This window comes from Lepus europaeus, chromosome 1 (genome assembly GCF_033115175.1).
Source record: "Lepus europaeus isolate LE1 chromosome 1, mLepTim1.pri, whole genome shotgun sequence".
Classification (NCBI taxonomy): Eukaryota; Metazoa; Chordata; class Mammalia; order Lagomorpha; family Leporidae; genus Lepus; species Lepus europaeus.
In genome coordinates this window covers 97,428,684-97,439,934 of record NC_084827.1, presented here as the reverse complement: position 1 = coordinate 97,439,934, position 11,251 = coordinate 97,428,684, and the positions used below count along the sequence as shown (strand labels likewise).

Sequence of the window (11,251 nt, the reverse complement as noted above, 5' to 3'; positions counted from 1 at the left end):
CAGTCTGCAAGGTCAAGCATCCTGCACCGGTGCCAGTTTGAGTCCCGGCTGCTCGACTTCTGATCCAGCTCTCTGATATCGGCTGGGAAAGCAATAGAAGATGGGCCAGGTTCTTGGGACCCTGGACCTGCATGGGAGACCTGGAAGAAGCTCCTGACTCCTGGCTTCGGATCAGCTCAGTTCTGACAGTTGCGGTCATTTGGGGAGTGAACCAGCTGACAGAAGACCTGTCTCTCTCTCCCTCTAGAGCTACCTCCCTCTATAACTCTGTATTTCCAATAAACAAATTAAATATTAAAAAAACACACAGGTTTCTCATCTTCTTATCCCTGTGGGTCAGGATTGCAGGCATGGCTTAATTGGATCGTCTGCTAAGAGTATCAGAAAGTTTCAGTGAGGTTGCCAGTGTGCTTGTTGATAGTATGTATATGCTTTAGCTTACAATGGTTTTAAAACCCCACAACCCTCTGTAAGATGGAAACATCCTGAGCCAAAAGCGCCACTTAGGCTCTTAACCTACTGGACACTTGAGCTTAGCAGTGCTAGTGCTCTGTCATCACACAGATTCTGAGAGCATGCTTTTCCACACGCCCATAGAAGTCCAAAGGAAACTGACTGACTCCACTGTCAACTTCTCATGTTGCATAATAAGCTACGAGACTCCCCAGTTGGATCCACCTCTGAGTCCAGGTTTGAAGCACAGTTGAAAACCAAGTTCCTCAAGAACTTAAACTCACACAAGTTGTCAATAGCAGTTAGACGGCCATAAAAGACAGGCCCTAAGTATGTGATATGCAAGAAAATACTCTCACAGTAGAGTTGTGAGACTGAGAATCATCAAAAATTGAGCCCAACTCTCTGGGGCCGGCGCTGAGGTTAATCCTCTGCCTGCGGCACTGGCATCCCATATGGGCGCCGGTTCTAGTCCCAGTTGCTCCTCTTCCAATCCAGCTCTCTGCTGTGGCCCAGGAGGGCAGAGGAGGATGGCCCAAGTGCTCTGACTCCTGCACCCACATGGGAGACTGGGAAGAAGCACCTGGAACCTGGCTTCGGATCAGCACAGCTCCAGCCGTTGCAGCCATTTGGGGAGTGAACCAACGGAAGGAAGACCTTTCTCTCTGTCCCTCCCTCCCACTGTCTGTAACTCTACTTCTCAAATAAATAAATAAATAAAAACTTTTTTAAAAAAAAAAAGAGCCCAAATCTCAAACCTCCACTATCTCAGTGACCTGAGATAAGTAGATGTTCTTTTCTAAGCCAAAACTTCCTTACCTCCAATATTAACAGAATTGACACAAAATTAAGCTATGGCATGATATTTTAAGGATGAGAAACCTGAAAAGACCTTCTAGTCTAACTTCTACAAAAAATCTGCTTCAAAGTTTGAATTTTCATCCTAAGTCCAAGCAGTAGTGTGATGGTGATGAAATTCAGCTTTGACAGTTTCAATGGAGTTGCCTTTTATATTTGCTTAAATATAAATGTGTAACATGATTACAGTAGTTTGAGAATTACCTTATCAGAATTGTTATCATTGAAGCAGAAGATTTATATGGAGTTAGGACTATTCTGAAACATCTAACAGTAACTAAAAAAAATCTGTTACAGGAAATAATAAAGAAAAATAAATGAACTGTTGATCTTCAGGGGTCCCTTTCACGCTGGAAGTCCAGCCCATAGCTAACTTCTTAATACTCTTTGTAGTATAAGGATGTTTCAAGTCACCAGATCTGTCTTTAATTCAATAATAAATGGTATTTTTCAGGCATGAAGAAAGTATCAGCACTTTACAAGTGGATTTAGAAACTGATATTATATACTTTACAGATCTTATATTTTTCATAGTGGATAGAACTTAAGAATCAACATGGTCTAATATTTTTAAAGGATTCTCTATCTGTGTATTTTATTTTGTTTTTTGAAATAATTTTGTGCCTTGTCTATATAATTATAAAACAATAATATATGAAAAAGAAAAATCAATTAAGTGAATAACCGTTACATGCACTCATACACATACATATAGGTTCAAATGCATGCATCTCATATATTCATATCATATGTATACAATTATATTTGACTAATTTATGTAGTTATAGTATCTCTTCTAATAGAGAAAGGAGTGTGATTCAACATGAAAGAAGAAACAAAGAATAGATACCTGTATCTTGTACATTTATTTTAAATAACTTGTTTGTGTTTCTAGAACATAAAGTAAAAACTATTTATCTCGTGTTACTCTATTATAACTGCCAAATTTTGTGGATAAGGCAATGTCTTTTCTTAACATTTTTTCAACTACAATAAGGAAATATTAACTATATCATATTTACTGAATAAAAACAACTTTTTCTACCACATTCCAGTCATTTGTTACATAAAAGTTTTACTTAACATTCATAGGGAAATTAATTTAACTCAATTATAGTTCTATAATCTTTGAGTTAAATTTGACTTATATGAAAATGAAGTGCACGTTTCTTGATGTATAGTTAAATTCTGGGTGCAATGCTTGAAGCCTATTTGATAATTCCCAATGTATTTCCAGTTCTTTCATTGACTATCTGAGAGATTATTAAAAGAGATCAACATAGATGGGAAACTATATAATCAAATTTCCTTAAAACAATGTTATTGCTAGAGAAAGAATTGATGACACAGAGAATTAGTCATAACCATGATATATATATATATATATTTCCCAGATATAAGAGGATTGCCAGGAATATAGAACTTCAATTTGTTTTTCTGTATTTGAGATAGACTGCCACAACAGAGTAAGAGGATTGGAGAGCTCCCAGAATCGAGTTATACTGAAAGTTGCATGGTCTTCACATAGTTAGGAAAATAGAGATTGACATAATATGGGAAGAATTAAAAGTGATAATCATGGACATAACTGACTACCTCTACAGATAATTATATTTTTATGGTTTAGAGTTATACAATGCAAGAATACTGCTGAAAACTGTAACAAAAAGAGCCAATGAAAACCTGAATTAAAATGAAAATCCTTTTCTCCAAAGCATCATATTTTATACTTTGTTTTTCACTGATGATTTCTTTATGACCAAACATATACTTTCTAACTACCACAATTACACTTGATATAATATAATATGTTACTGATTAATTTGATCAAACTCTACTGTCTCTACTTAAGAAATTAGTACTTGTGATCTAATTTGAAATTATACTTTTATCGTATAATAATTTTTATCATTAAATATTCTTCCTAATTCATTTCCTATCTAGTACCTAATGAGTACTACAATCTCTTGGTTTTGAAGACTGTGGTGTTGCAATTCATGTTTCTCTCTGAAAATATAATTCTCCAAAATTTCCTCTGTTTTAATTACTAATTCATATTTCTCTTTAAAAATATTCTATTGATAACTACAAATTGACAAATTTTGAATCAATTTGTACAATTTTGTGAAAAAATGTTTGGAATTTTCATTGGAGTAAATGTAGTTGGGTCTCCTCTAATTTTCTCAGTAGAATTTTATGCCTTTAGTGGTTCTTATATGATTTCCATGCAATTATTGTAAATTTATACATAAGTATTTTATGTTAGTATTAGCAACATCAATCCCATAGTTATTTAACATTTTTATTATTTTGTGTGTAACAAGGTTTTAATTTCACATATTATTTAGGAGCGAGTTGCTATGCAAAAACTCTGAATTAATTTTATTCATTGCAAGATGATTCTTTTCTGTTTCTAGGAATATAGTCAGCAGTGGGCATTTAGCAGTGTTTAAGACATCCACTTAAGATGCCCCCATCCCATATCAGACTGTCAGTTCAAGTCCCAATGCTGTTTCCAATTCCAGTTTCTTGCCATTGCACAACCTGGAAAAGCAACACGAGATGGCTCAAGTAGTTGGGTCCCTGCCACCCACTCAAGAGGCTAAGATTTTTTAAGAACAGGAACAAAGGTAATATACCTGTGATTATGGAGTGGATTAAAATTATGGCTTTGCAAAAATTGAAGGGAAAAAAAGGGAAGAAAGAAGAGGAATTGGGGAGGGAGAGGGGATGGGAATGAAATATAATTATCTTAGAACTGTACCTATGAAATACATGAAATCTGTTCTCTTTATATTAAACTGATAAGAACAGATACTACACTTGATCTTAGCCAAAAGGCCAAGAAGTGATGTTGTTCTCTTTATATTAACAAAAATTAAAAAATAAAAAAGGAACATATGATATTGACTACAATGTTAATTTGCTTCTTTTTTCTGTATCTCTTCCTTAATCTCTTTCTTAGGAAAATATTCTAGTTTCAGTTCATGTTAAAAGATGATGCCACTTGGGGCCGGCACTGTGGCGCAGTGGGTTAAAGCCTCCCCCTCACCCCCGGCCTGAAGTGCAGGCATATCGAAACCCAGCTGTTCCACTTCTGATCCAGCTCTTTGCTATGGCCTGGGAAAGCATTACAAGATGGCCCAAGTCCTTGGGCCCCTGCACCCATGTGGGAGACCTGGAAGAAGCTCCTGACTCCTGGTTCCTGCCTTTCAAATAAATGAATAAATCTTTTAGAAATATATTTATTATTTGGATTTTGCTTTGGTTCTTCAGGCTTCACTTTGGAGTCACTGTACTCTAGAACTAGAGTGTCCAATAGTTATGCAAACATAAAATATGTTTCATTTAGAGTTTGGTTTCCTTCTCAAGCCAACGGTGTCTAATAATGTTGGTGGTGTGGAGTGGGGCTAAATGGAAGTTCAAGTTAGCTTAGTCTATGCAGAAAGTCTGATTTCTGATGGTTCTGATACTCCTTTCACTCTATGCTCCTTCTATTAGTTATTTCCCAGTTATATAGGTCTTTTACCTACCAGCAAGATTCAAAAAGTTCATTAAAGAATGGGATTCAAAGAAAATACGCATTTTCCATGAACCTGCCTTCTCATATTCCTACTTTGTTCTTGTTCCAAGGATTTACTACCTATTATTCCTCTGTCTTAAACACTCTTCCACAAAACATTAGTTTACTTGTACTCATTATTCAAGTTTCATATCAGATCTTATGTCCTTAGAAAATCCTTCCTTGAGGACTGGCACTGTGGCATAGCAGGTAAAGCTTTGGCCTGCAGTGCCAGCATCCCATTTAGACACCAGTTCGAGTCCTGGCTGCTCCACTTCTGATCCAGCTCTCTGCTATGGCCTGAGAAAGCAGTAGAGGATGGTCAAAATCCTCAGGCCCCTGCACCCATGTGGGAGACCCAGAAGAAGCTTCTGACTCCTGGCTCCTGATTTCAGATTGGTACAGCTTCCGCCGTTGTTGTCAGTACGGGACGGGGCGTGAACCAGAGGGTGGAAGACCTCTCTCTCTCTCCATCTCCTCTCTCTGTGTAACTCTGACTTTCAAATAAATAAATAAATCTTTTTTAAAAATCCTTCCTTGGATTACAATATCTGAGATTTTGTAAGATTTTCATTACCAGCCACTGAGTTCCTGTCATATTATATTAACTTCTTCAGGACACATTACCATTATTTAAGTTATCTAATTTATATAATCAGTTTTTCTTTTGTTATTAGGCACACTTGTTATCCTCATCTGATTCTAAGACGTAAAGGTTGTATGATCAAGAAATTGTCTAGGCTGTTAACTTACATCCTCAGTTCCAAGAACATTGATGTCTTTCTTCCAGGAAACAAAGTTCACTGGATTTTTTTATAATTCAGATTTCTTTTACTCACATACAACATAAGCAAATAAATAAAAACATTACATTTTCTGTAACCTGGTTTTATCTCATTTTATATTGATTTCATGGCAATTGCTGAGTTATGCAGTATAAAAATCAAATAACTAATTATAATTTTGGTATAACATAATCAGTGATAAATAAAATATTCTGAGTGTTTCTCTTTACAAGTTTACTTACATATTTTATTTGTCCCTTTTGATTTAAAAGAAGAAAATAATAATTGAAGGAATTAGAAAAGTAACCATCTGGGACTGGAGATGTAGCACAGTGGGTTAAGCCATTGCTTGTGAATTCAACATCTTATATATGAGCACTGGTTGGAACCCCAGCTACTCCAATTCTTATATAGCTCCCTACTAATGTGCCTGAGAAAGCAGTGGGTTGTGGCCTTTTGGGAAGTGAACCAGTGGATGGAAAATTCTCTCTCTCTCCCTCTTTCTCTCTCTCTCTCTCTCTCCCCTTCCCACCTCCAATACTTTGTCTTTTAAATAAATCAATAAAACTTTATGAAGAGAAAAAGAAAGAAAAGTGACTATCAGAGATACAGAGAACATTATTCCATGGATTAGGAGTTGATGTATATAATATATGCCCTGGAATACCTAAAAATGTATGTAACTACTAAAAGATTTTAGTGAAATTAATTATGAGTATGCAAAATAGATGAAAACAATTCATAGGGGCCAGCACTGTGATGTAGCTGTGATGCTGGCATCCCACAGGGGCACATGTTCAAGACCCGGCTGCTCCATTTCTGACACAGATCCCTGCTAATGCACCTGGAAAAACACCAGAAGATAGCCCAAGTCCTTAGACCCCTGCACCCACTTAGGATACCCAGAAGAAGCTTATGGCTTTGGCAGGAATTTAAATTGCTTTTGCTTCCATTTAAGGGGGGTGGAGGGGTGAATCAGCAAATAGATAATCTCTCTCTCTCTCTCTCTCTCTCTCTGGCTCTCACTTTCTAGGTAACTCTGTCTTTCAATAAATAAAAAGGCTGGCACTGTGGCGCAGCAGGGTTTAAAGCCCTGGCCTGAAGTGCCGGCATCCCATATGGGTGACAGTTCGAGACCCAGCTATTCCACTTCTGATCCAGCTTTCTGCTATGGCCTGGGAAAGCAGTACAAGATAGCCCAAGTCCTTGGGCCCCTGCACTCATGTGGGAGACCCAGAAGAAGCTCCTGGCTCCTGGCTTCAGATCGGTGCAGCTCTGGCATTGAGGCCATCTGGGGAGTGAATCAGCGGATGGAAGACCTCTCTTTGTCTCTACCTCTCTCTGTAACTGCCTTTCAAATAAATAAAATAAATCTATAAATAAATAAATAAATAATTTTTTAAAAAAATTCATAAATAATAAATAAGAAATACTATACAAAACACTTTTAACCTCATCAAAAATTGGATATATAAAGCATATTATATCTGTGTACACTTTATGCATTTACTTTTCTTGTTAAAATTGATGATACTGTATTTTAATAATTGAACTTTTAAATTGTTACATTAAATATCACTCTTGCATAGATTTTAAGAGACTACTAAAGCCCTTGTTTCACACTAAAACCTTTATTTTAAAAGATTTTTTAACAATTTTTTCACCCAAAGTTTTGACATGACATGAAAGAGTTTTTCTTTGTAGATACAAGATGAGTTTACTTGAATTACATTCAGGAAGCAGCACCTCGGAGCTAAGGCCTGATGCAAGGTTCCAGCACTGGCCAGAATGATAAGTATAACTTATCATCACCATTTGCCACTCCCAAACTCCTCGGTAATCACAGAGGGAAGTTTTGGAAGATGCACAGGTTAAATATAGCAGTGAAAGAGGAAATGCAAATCAAGTTGCTGTTGGTGTTCGAAGAAAATATAAACGCTGTTTTCAGAGAATAGCAAAATATGTAACGCCTGGGGCCAGTGCTGTGGTGTAGAGGGTAACGCTGCTGGCTGAGACACCGGCATTCCACATGGTGCCAGTTTGAGTTCTGGCTGTTCCACTTTCAATCAAGTTCCTGCTAATGTGCCTGGGGAACCAGTGGAAGATGTCCCAAGTATTCGGACTCCTGCACTCACATGGGAGACCTGGAAGAAGCTTGTGGTGTCAACCTGACCCATCCCTGACCCATGAGGCCTTCTGGGAAGTGAACCAGCAGATGGAAGATTTCTTTCTGTTTCTCCTTCTCTCTCTGTAACCCTGATTAACAAATAAATCTTTCTGAAAAAGCACAATGCTTGAAGACTTTGGAAAAACTGAATAGACACTGGTAATATTTTATTACATGCTATTGACTGTTCTATTATATTACGTTAAGCAGAAATTTTAGAGACTTCCATCAAATCTTACAAACAGAGGTAGGTGTTTGGTGCAAGGGTTAACTCACTGCCTGAGATCCCAGCACCCCATATTGGAGAATCTGATCTGAGCTTCAGTTTCTCTGCTTCAGACCCATCTTCCTGCTAATATATCCTAAGAGGCAGCATCGGATTGTTCAAGTGCTTGAGTTCCTGCCACCGTGTGTGGGATACAGATGGCGTTCCAGACTTCTGGCTTCAGCTAGTCCTACCTTGGATGTTGTGGGTGTTTGGGTGTTTGAGGATGAACCAGAGAATTGAAAATAACTTCTCTCTCTCTCTCTCTCTCTCTCTCTCTCTCCCTCTCTCTCTCTCTCTCTCTCAAATTAAAAAAAAAAAAGAAAGAAAGAGGGAGGAGGGACACAAAAATGGCAAAATGTTAATTAAAACAAAAAGGATCTTGGGGCTAGTATGCAGCTCAGTTAAGTCACTGCCTGGGACCCTGGCATCCCATATGAGCTTTGAATCCTGGATTCTCCACTTCCAATCTATCTTCCTGCTAATATGCCTGGGAAAGCAGCAGAAAATGGTCCAAATACTTGAGTCCCTGCCACCCATGTGGGAGACCAGTATGAAATTCCAGACTCCTGGCTTTGGCCTGGCCCAGCCTTGGCCATTGGGGTCATTTAGGGAGTGAACCAATGGATGGAAGATATCTCTCTTTGTAATTCTGCTTTTTAAATAAATAAATAAATCGAGGCTGGAGCTGCGGAATAGCAGGTTAAAGCCCTGGCTTGAAGCACCAGCATCGCATATGGACACCGGTTCTAGTCCTGGCTGCTCCTTTTCTGATCAAGCTCTCTGCTATGGCCTGGGAAAACAGTAGAAGAAGGCTCAAGTCCTTGGGCCCCTGCGCCCACTAGGGAGACTCAGAAGAAGCTCCTGGCTCCTGGCTTCGGATCAACGCAGCTCCGGCCATTGTGGCCATCTGGAGAGTGAACCAGCAGATGGAAGACTTCTCTCTCTGTGTCTACCTCTCTGTAACTCTGTCTTTAAAAAATAAATAAAGAAAGAATTTTTTAAAAAAAAGTCTCCAAATATTTTGAAGATAAATCCATGCAGCCTTTGAAGATGGATGGAAAAAGCCATGAGAAAACATTTTATGTAACTAGTATTCCAAATGGGCAGCAAATTTAAAATTCTAAAACAACGAAATAGGGGCTGGCTCTGTGGCATAGTGGGTAAAGCTGCAGCCTACAGTGCCAGCATCCCATATGGGCGTTGATTCGAGACCCAGCTGCTCTGCTTCCAGTCTAGCTCTCTGCTATGGCCTGGGAAAGCAGTGGAAGATGGCCCAAATCCTTGGACCTCTGCACTCATGTGGGAGACCCAGAACAAGCTCCTGCCTCCTGTCTTTGGGTCAGTGCAGCTCTGGCAATTGCATCCAATTGGGGAATGAACCAGTGGATGGACGATCTCTCTCTCTCTTTCTCTCTCTCTCTCTGCCTCTCCTTCTTTCTCTATGTAACGTTGAATTTCAAATAAATATATAAATCTTAAAAAAATAAAATAAAACAATGAAATACATACCCTAGCATATACTAAAAAGAATGTATTGAAAGAGACCTTGTCTGAGCTTACACCAGTAGGTAGCTGATAACCAGAGGTTTCTAAGACCTAAATTCCAGAATACTTGTTAAATAACAATAATTTGTTTTATATGCTGAAATTTCTTTCCTATTTTTTACTTAATTATTTTTACTATTTTAAATGCAGAGGGACAGAGAATGAGGGGGAAGAGAGAAAAACAGATGACAGAGAGCTCTTCCATATGCTGGTTCACTCCCCAAATGACAACAGTTGAATCTGGACAAGATTGAAGCTGGAACCAGGCATTCAATTCAGGTCTCCTAAGTGATTGGCAGAGACCCAACCACTTAAGCCATCATCTGCTGCCTGCATTATTTACATTTTCAAGAAGCTAGAATCAGAGGTGAGGCCAAACCCTAACCTGGACACTGTGATATGGGGATGCAGGCATCTTAAGCAGTGGATTTACCTCTGGTTAAAATTCCCACCCCATATGTTGCATTTATGTGCATTACATTTCCTATAATTTGATTTTCTTTCTTTTTTTTATCAAGCTATGGAAAAGTTGTTCTTTGATGCTCCTGATAAATTGTTATGTACAAAGTTTTTCTTACAACCAACAAAGGCAAATCACTTTGATCAGGGAAATGGTAACACCATGTTTTTAAAATGTCTGTGCTTGTGTGTAACCTAACTCATTCTATTATTTATAACATATTTCTTGTAAATTTCTCTTAAGAATTGATCATGTATACTGGAATTCCATATATGGACACTTGTTTGTGTCCTGGCTGCTCCACTTCTGATCCAGCTACCTGCTAATGGCCTGGGAAAGCAGTGAAAGATGGCCCAAGTGCTTGGGCCCCTGCCAGCCATATGGGAGATCCACAGGAAGTTCCTGGCTCCTGGCTTTCGACCACTGTGACCATCTAGGGAGTTAACCAGCAGATGGAAGAACTCTCTCGGTGTCTGTTCCCCTCTCTAACTCTGCCTTTCAAATAAATAAATAAATCTTTGAAAAATTTTAAAGAAAAAGAAATGATTATATAACATCTTTAAAACTCTTCAATAAAGTTAGGAAATAATAAAGGAAGGAACAATAGAGAAACAGTAAAAAATTTGTAGGTAGGTTAAATTTGTGCAGCAAAATGTAATCCTACTGGAAGGTCAATCTGAATTCTCACCAACTTACTTGATGATTCTACACAAGCTAAGAAATTTCTTAGCTATAATAATTTTAGCTATTTGCCTTATTGATTCTTAAACTTCAGCTTACAAGAGAATTAGCAAGCTTTTAAAGACCATTTTCTTGTAGAAAGCTGTAGTGGTATCTGAGAATTTGTATTTCTAACAAATTCCCAGATTATGTTAATGCCACTAGTCTAGGGACCACACTTTGATAAGAACTGTTGTGTACATCTCTCTCTCTCTCTCTCTCTCTCACACACACACACACACACACAGTGGAACAAATTTCCAAGGCTCAAGTTTCTCTATTAGAGAATCTAATTTTAAATACGTTTTTACATGACATATTTTATTTTGTGTGTACTTTTCTTTTTTTTTTTCTTTTATTTGACAGGCAGATCTAGACAGAGAAGAGAGAGACAGAGAGAGAAAGGTCTTCCTTCCATTGGTTCACCCCCCAA

The 11,251-nt window shown here is 38.0% G+C and overlaps 1 pseudogene; it reads right to left on the bottom strand.

The window, feature by feature from the left end:
* Positions 1-4,036: 4,036 nt before the first annotated feature.
* Positions 4,037-4,164, bottom strand: LOC133768779 (U2 spliceosomal RNA; annotated as a pseudogene).
* Between the last annotated feature and the right edge of the window lie 7,087 nt (positions 4,165-11,251).